The 8,243-nt window shown below is 33.1% G+C and overlaps 1 protein-coding gene across 1 annotated transcript in view; it reads right to left on the bottom strand.

The window, feature by feature from the left end:
• Positions 1–6,018: 6,018 nt before the first annotated feature.
• Positions 6,019–8,243, bottom strand: part of LOC131143742 (uncharacterized) — a 28,500-nt gene continuing 26,275 nt past the window's right edge. The window contains exons 5-6 of the mRNA XM_058092022.1: positions 7,403–7,467; positions 6,019–6,258 (exon numbers count right to left, since the gene is read on the bottom strand). The gene's annotated coding sequence lies outside the window, so the exon portion shown is untranslated. The remainder of the gene's footprint in view (positions 6,259–7,402; positions 7,468–8,243) is intronic.

The following is an 8,243-nucleotide window of genomic DNA, read 5'->3' as shown; positions in this document are numbered from 1 at the left end:
TTTGAATCTGATCTCTGTTTTGATTATGACAAACAACAAACATCTCATTTATGCATTGAGTGTGAACAGATTTACATCTCGGGAAGCACAAGTAACGGATGCCTAATGGAAGCCGTAAGAGCACTTAAATGAGTAGACCCTAGCGTATTCCATGGTGTATTTGAGGAGCAAAAGCGTGAAGACTTGTTTAATTTTTGGGTTGTAATAGTAATTAGGGATTAATTGTGCATGCATTACATATGATTTAACTGAAACTCAAATATGACCTTAAATTGACCATAGGACCTCCAAGTAACATGAAAAACCTTTTTCATAAAATGCCTAACTTATACAAATGTTTTAAAATGGTTTTGAAGTTAAAAGAAGGTAAAAACTAATTTTTACAAAGGGGTCAATTGACCGGCCAGCCGACTAAACAGTATAAATAAGTATTTTATCAATCCATAACTTCTTATATTAACAAGTTTTCAACATGAAAATTGTGATATTTTTTCTTAGCTTTCTGTTGATACTAAGAATTTCGAATTTGGAGTCATATAGAAAAAGTTATGGCCAAAACACTGAAAGACGTACGTAGTAGAAAAATTCTCTTCATGTTTCTTCCGTCTCATTGATAGGTATTTTTCTCAATCCATAACTTCTTATCTTAAAAATTTTTCAACATAAAAGTTGTGTTATTTTCTCTTAAATTTCTTTTGATATTAAGAACGTCCAATTAGTAAAAGTTATGTCTAAAAAACTAAAGGGTATTCGTGCAAAAAGCACCCTAATGGGCAAAAATAGCTAGTTTTTCAAAATATAATATTATATCTTCCCCCAACGGCCATAGAACAGTTAGTTTTGGTTTTAGACTATAAATATCAACCCGAAACACTTGTAAAAGGTGGAAAAAACCCCTTGAGAGTATACTTGCTTATTATTTGTTTCTTTCTCATTTTGTATACCCCTTTGTGCTTTAAATTTTATATTTCTCCTACTATTTCATTTTAAAAATTCTTCTTGGGAGAAAATCTCGTGGGTTATTGAAGAAAGCTTGGAGCACATATCAACTCATATATTTTTACTTCAAAGACTTCTTTTTTCTTGAGATAATTTTATTTTAAAAGACTTAAGCATATATTATCTTGGATATATATATATTTGCTTAATAGCCCTTTTATTTTCATGTTTTCCAAAGACCAAAGTTTCTCCTATACTCTTTATTTGAAAATTTTTTTGGAGAAAAATATTTTGGGGGTTTTGTTTTAAAAAGGCTTGAGCATATATATTCAAGTTTATATATATATATTGCTTGATAGCCTTTGTATAATTTTCATAGTTTAAATTTCTCTCATATTCCTTTTATTTGAAAAAAATTTTTTTGGGGGAAAACCTTTTAAGGGTTTATTGGAGGGCTTAAACTTATATTCACTTTCATAATATATAGCTTGAAAGTCTCCTTATTATTTTGAAAATCAAAATTTATATTTCCCCTACTTTTCTTAAATATCTTTTCGTAGAAAAATATTATTAAAGCTTTATTTGAAAAGGCTCAAGCTTATATCTATATATATAGCTTGAAAGCCTTATTTTTGAAGGTCAATCATTTGGAAAAGAAACCCTTTGTTTCTCCTATTCTTTTATTTGAAAAATATTTTTTTGGAGAAATTATTTGGGGTATTCAAGTAAGCTTTGAGCATGTATTAATTGATACACATTTCGCTTGATAAGCTTCTTGAGAAAAGGTTAGAGCACATATTCAATTCAATATATATTGCTTGGAGGTCTTTTAGTTTTTGAAAGTGTTTGAAAGGGTCATTTTAAAAATAAATCATTTTCCATACTCTCACGTTTTATTGAAAAATATTTTTGAGAGAAAAATCATAACTCTATTAAGGTTCATTTTTAAATCATTTGAGAGTGCATATTAGATCTTTCATTGTGTACATCTTTTCTTATCTAAGAAGCATTCTCTTTGTACGCATATTTTTATTATTGTTGTATTCCCAGCGTGTGGTCGGAAGAGGATTGCACTAGCCTGTAACGTGCATCGAATTGGTTCAGACCCTGTTAGGAGAACTAGGAGCACCCTCTTGTAAGGTGTAGTTGTAGGTTGTGGCTCAGCCCCAAAGTTTGAGTTGGGGTTTATCTCGCCCCGTAAGGAGAGGTTGTAACGGTGTCGTTCCACCCAATAAGTGAGTAAAGGTAGTGGAATCCTCTAAACTGGTTTGGCTCGAGGCGGAGACATAGGCAGGATTGGCCGAACCTCGATAACAAATTTTGTGCGTCTCTCTCTCTCTCTCTCATTTAAATTCCGCTCTTTAATTTCCGCATGTGTATGAATGATTATTTATTGTCATTCTCTTTCTTCATACATGCTTTAATTCTTAAATAAGATTTAATGTAGTGAATCGGTGAAGTTTAAATTAGTAAAATATTTTTGAATCCCGATTCACCCCCTTTTGGGATCACACCATATCTCTCACCTTATGTAAGGACTCGAAAATAATAATAATAATAATAATAATAATAATAATAATAATAATAATAATAATAAAATTTGGTTTGTGTAACAACCCAAAAATGATTATACAATATTAGTGAAGCGATTTCAAAAAAAAATTAAAATTAAAATAAAATAAACATTAAAAATTAAAATTTAAAATTTAAATAAATAATTCAATAATAATTATTAATTAAAATAACATAATATTATATTATAATATATATATATATATATATATAAACTAACCTTCCTGAAGTCAAAAAATTCTCAAAGAAGCAGAACAGAGCCCTCCCTGGTGCGACCCCTCCGTCTCTCTCTCCCACTCTCTTCTATTTCTCGTTTGATATTCGCCCGATCGAAAATCAAGAAATACCATTGGACTCTATTTTTTGCTACCAACATTTCTACCGGAGCGAATTTGTCGTAAGAACGACGAAGGCATATCCCTTGGGGTTTGGTAAATTCTCACTCCGACCTCAATTTTTCTTAAATCTTAAGTCAAATGGACGATCGGACACCACCACGAGAATCTAAGGATGATTCTCTACAAGTCTGGTGGAGCGGATTTCTCGTGGGTTCATTGTAGGCATATCCTCAAAATTAGGATAAGAGGTTTATTAAGGAATTAATTTTTATTTAATTAATGTAGATTTGGAATGTTAGAATATTGGGCATTCTGAGGTTGAACTTGGGTTATTGAATTCAGGGTCCGGGTGAGTGTTGCGGGTATAATTTCGGGATCCCTGTAAGCGTAATTCAGGAAAACCAAGGTAAGTGGAGTATTTTAGAATTTTAATGTTAATTTGGAGTATACGAAATCTAGGAAGTGATAGACGGAAGTTATTTTAAGAGTTGAGTTGAATAATTTGGGATAAATGTGAATTTCAGGTTTTTGGGCTGCGAACGCCGAGGGGCATAGGAATTGGGTATTTTAGCGAGATCTCAGTAAGTCAGGTAAGGGGAATAAATTATTAATGTTATTTTTTAAAATTACTGATTTAATTAATACATGAAAATGAGAATATGTTATTTTGCCTGAAATTATTATGATATGAATATTGGATAAAATTATGTGGCATATGACTTATATTGAATTGTGGTGTTTTGGTATTTGAAATAAAAGAGGTGATGAAAAGTGATAAATACTAGTGAGTATTTTTCGAGAAATGTTGAAATACGTGAAATATGGTATATACTATTATGAGATGATGGAATGTGCGCAAAAAATGATGAGAATATTTTTATTGAGATGAATTAAAATATACTGATATAAGAATTGTTTTATTAATAAACATTGAAACGAGGATATATAAATATCTTGAAGAGTATTTTCCGAAAAATGATGAAATATGCAGTATAGAAACGTTTCACTGGGAAATGTTGAATAATGTGAAATGAGATATATATGTATTATTATGAAATGAATTTTGAAGTGTGAATATTAAAAATGGGAACATTGCAATGTAAATTTTGTAATATAAATATTGAAATGTGGAAATTGAAAAGTGAACATTATAAAGTGCGAAAGCTGCAATGGGATCATTAAATATTGGGAAATGTGAACATTGTACAGTGTGAAAGCAGCAATGAGATCATTGAAATATGATTAATAAAATGTCAATACCACATAATGATTGCGAGTATGTGGTAATGATAACCCTGAGGGATGGATATGGAAACCTTAATGATGAGTTGTGATATTAAGCACGGTACCGTTGCTAGTGGTGCTAGTGCAACCACACGGACTCGTGGAGCATGTGGTGTGACATTCGACTAAGCTGTTTAGTAGATTTGTTGTGCCCCCTGAGTCCGGATTAGGGCTATAGTCTGGTTAGTTGTACTACAGATACGGGATATATGATATGATATTTTGATCGTGGTGTGACATTCGACTGAGTTGTTTAGTAGAGTTGTTGTGCCCCCTGAGTCCGGATCAGGGCTATAGGCTAGTTAGTTGTACTACAGATACGGGATATATGATATGATATTTTGATCTAACCGGGTCAGCTAACCACGGTTAGATCCAGCCTTCGGGCCGCACAACCCTGACCATGGGGGGGAGTATGGCATAGCGAATATCCTTAGGGCAGTCATGAGTTACAGACATGGGTATATTGGTTACCAAGCACACTCATGAGCTAGATGAAAGTGGAAAGGAAATGAAAATGGAAATGAAATGAAAATGGGAATGAGAAAGAAAATGTGAAATGAAATTGTGTGAGTTAACATTATAAATAAAGTGAAGTAAAACTCATCGCCTGAGGGCTTACTGAGTAAGGTGAGTGCCCTGATAAGTGTCAGTTGTGGCTGAACCCAAGTTATTCGGATAAGAATACAAACGATATCAAGGTAGAAGGAAGTTGCTTGTATGGGCGAGTAAGCTTCCCTATTCTCAATAACTTCGCTGGTAAGCATAAGTTGTGTACGAATGATTTTGGAAATGAAATTAAAAGCTTTTGAAAGTTTGTGTTGTATATCTATATGACTGTACATATGGAATGATATATTTTCTTAAAAGACACAATCGCTGATATGTTTATATATTATGATATAATGAAACTCATATTGTCACACACTATAAATAGTTTATTCTGTCTTACTGAGATGTGTCTCACCCAAATTATCTAAAATTTTTAGGGAAGAAAGATAGGCTAGGTGATAAAGCTCCGAGACAGTAGGGAGCTGAGATCCTAATATATAGGGTTAGTTTTTGGACTAGAGAAGTGTAATTCCCCTAGGGTTGTGTTGTTTTTAGGTATGATAGAAGGTGTGTATATGTATATTGATACTTTTGATATTGTATTTTAGATGGTATGTACATTATGTCTTCCACTGTTAGGTTGTGTATGTGAAATGCATGTTTACCCGGTACCCAATGCGGGCGGGGTTATGTGTATGGTATCAAAGTTGTTGACGTGGCCGATATGATTGTTTTATATTATTTAAAAAAATATTGGTATGAAAATCGGGGCGTCACTGTTTGATATTAGAGTCTAAGTTACTAGATTCTACAGACTTTAGTAAACAGCGAAATACAATATCAGAGTATAAGAATGGATTTTGAGGAAAATAAGAGATGGGTAGATTGAAATGTGAGTCAGTCATTGTTAAGGATGAGGTGAGAATTTAGGGTTATATCTTGCGGCCTAGAAGCAGGAGTACCGAGGTTGTTTCTATGTTTTTCCCGGGGTAACGATTTAAGGAAAACCATGGATATTATCGCTGGATCTTGTTTCTGAGTGATAGGACTGAATCTTAAATGGGGATTGAGGATGTAAAGATAAATGGTTGTATGAGAGTAATTTAGGAGTTATAGCAGTGTATTGGTTGTGTAATTGTACGTTGAGACTAGTTGTTCCCTTTATAGGATGGATCCGGGGAACAGTAACACCAGTGTGAGAGGTGATGGAGTAGGACCTTTGTAATGACTTGATATTTCATGCCATTTTTTTTCACATATATACACTATAAAATTTCACTGCTCTGATACCTTCTAATTTAAATCAAACCATCATCACAGACTAGATAAGGACTGTGGAACTTGTATAACCATAAACTCAATGGGAAGCAGAATACATATAACCACGTCAATATATACAATTCCAGAGTGTCAAAATTTCTAGAATATGCATACATAACCATTCCCAAAATACCCTCACCAAGATTTAGGGACTACTCAAAAAGCGATTTTCCAAAAATACTCACCCTATAGACAAGGCAGTACTGTAGTCCCCTTTATCTGCAAGCCTGATCTGCTCGCCTAACTGGATCACCTAAAAAATGTTAAATCGCTAGGATGAGATAACGCTCAGTACGACGAAATATGCTATTGCTAATGTGTGACAGATGAGTTTACATAATTGTAAAATCTGATATAGAAGTACAGCAAAAAACCGAGTCTGAGAAAACATGTAATATTAATACATAACTCATACCTATGTTGCTTAACATAAACTATTTTGCTGAATATTCTAATCATAATACTTCTAATATTCATAGGTATGCCTGCGGTTTCTGTAAATCTGGATATATATATATATATATAGTAACTGAGAAAAATTCCGTGGATGTATGACTAAAAGCCATGATTTAACCCCTTATGACAGGGTTGTGTGGCCTGCAGGCGGTACCTATCATTGGCTAGCCGACCAGGATAAGTTAACTGAACTCTGAAAGTCAGATCAACCTCCTCAACCCTAACTTACGAGGAGCCTGTCCACAACATAGACACGATCGACTGCTGAAAATCAACATACTATCTGAGTTATGTGGTTGCACTCTGAACTGAAAATAGTTACGTTACCATGCTCTACTGACTGAATCTGGTCCATCAGGGTCAGGGTCAGATACTATATATATATATAACTGATATTTCTATATTACTGTTTTACCATGATTTTGAAATAACCATAACACTGTAAAAATTATCTGAATAATTTGAAAATCTGAATAATTGACTGAATATTTAATTTCTTTATATCTGAATATCTGTCTAAATATCTAAGTATCTGGGTGTTATGGTTCTAAAATCATGGTATTCTGAAAATGTTGAAAATATATGTTCCTGTAAGTATACTGTAAATCATGGTATCTTGGAAATACTATAAATCATGTTTCTGAGTATTCTGTAAAATTTCTATCTGTATGTATACTGAAATTTCATCATTCTATAGAACATGTATATTCCATGATATTTTCTACTAATATACTGTAAAACATGATATTTATAAACTGTAAAAATACTGTACTAATCTATTATGAGCTCATGTCACTCAATTAAATAATTAGATTCACATGCTCTGAAATCTGTATTTTCTATTATATGAATATTTTATTATCTGAATAATAATCTGGTAAAACATATAATTTATACTGATAATCATAGTAAAATTTCCTAGCATAGCATATTTCCCTTACCTGACTATCGGAGCACTAGATGCTATTTACAACCTCACGCATGCGGCGTTCATACTTTCATCATCCTGAGATAACACACGTATAATTTTCCCAATCAAACAACTGAATTCACCTAGATAATTATCACATACATATTCCCCAAATCCACATATGCACAATTTCTAAATTATAAACTGTTGGGAGTCACAACCCGAAGTATATAGTCTAGAAGGGGGGTGAATAGACTCTTTTCGCGGAATACGTATTTTTCTACAAAATAAAAACTCTTGGCAAGATAGAAGAAATTATATCGCAATATAAATATAAATCATGTACAAGATATAAAATAAAGAGTGTAAGGGAGAGAAAGAACAACACCGGTATTTTTACATAGTTCGGCACCAAACCTACGTTCACGCCTTAGCACCAAGCCAAGGATTCCACAATCCACTAAAGATACTCCTTTACCGGCGGAGAAGCCTTACAACTCGATAAAAAATCCCTACACTTGGGAACAAACCGCTACCGCGCTCACCAAGAGCCTTCGCTTCGGTTCACAAAGAACCTTACAACAGTGGTTCACAAAGAACCTTACAAGAGATTGGAAATTCAATTTAATGCTCCTTAAATGAGCCAATATGAAACATAACCAAATCCTCACTCTATTCTCTCAAGGAATGAATCTTACAAAATAAGTGAGCAAGAGAGGATTGAGCACTTGTGAAGAATAACTAAAATGCAAAAGGGCAAAGTGCTTAGGTTTTGGATAAAATGATATTTTCCATAAATATGATCAACAATGCTCAAAATCATATTAATACAAGTCTAAAATCTTGTATTTATAACCCAAGAACCTTAGGAG

This window comes from Malania oleifera, chromosome 12 (genome assembly GCF_029873635.1).
Source record: "Malania oleifera isolate guangnan ecotype guangnan chromosome 12, ASM2987363v1, whole genome shotgun sequence".
NCBI lineage: Eukaryota > Viridiplantae > Streptophyta > Magnoliopsida > Santalales > Ximeniaceae > Malania > Malania oleifera.
Note: the sequence above shows the minus strand (reverse complement) of the source record. Positions and strands in the feature narration are given on the sequence as shown.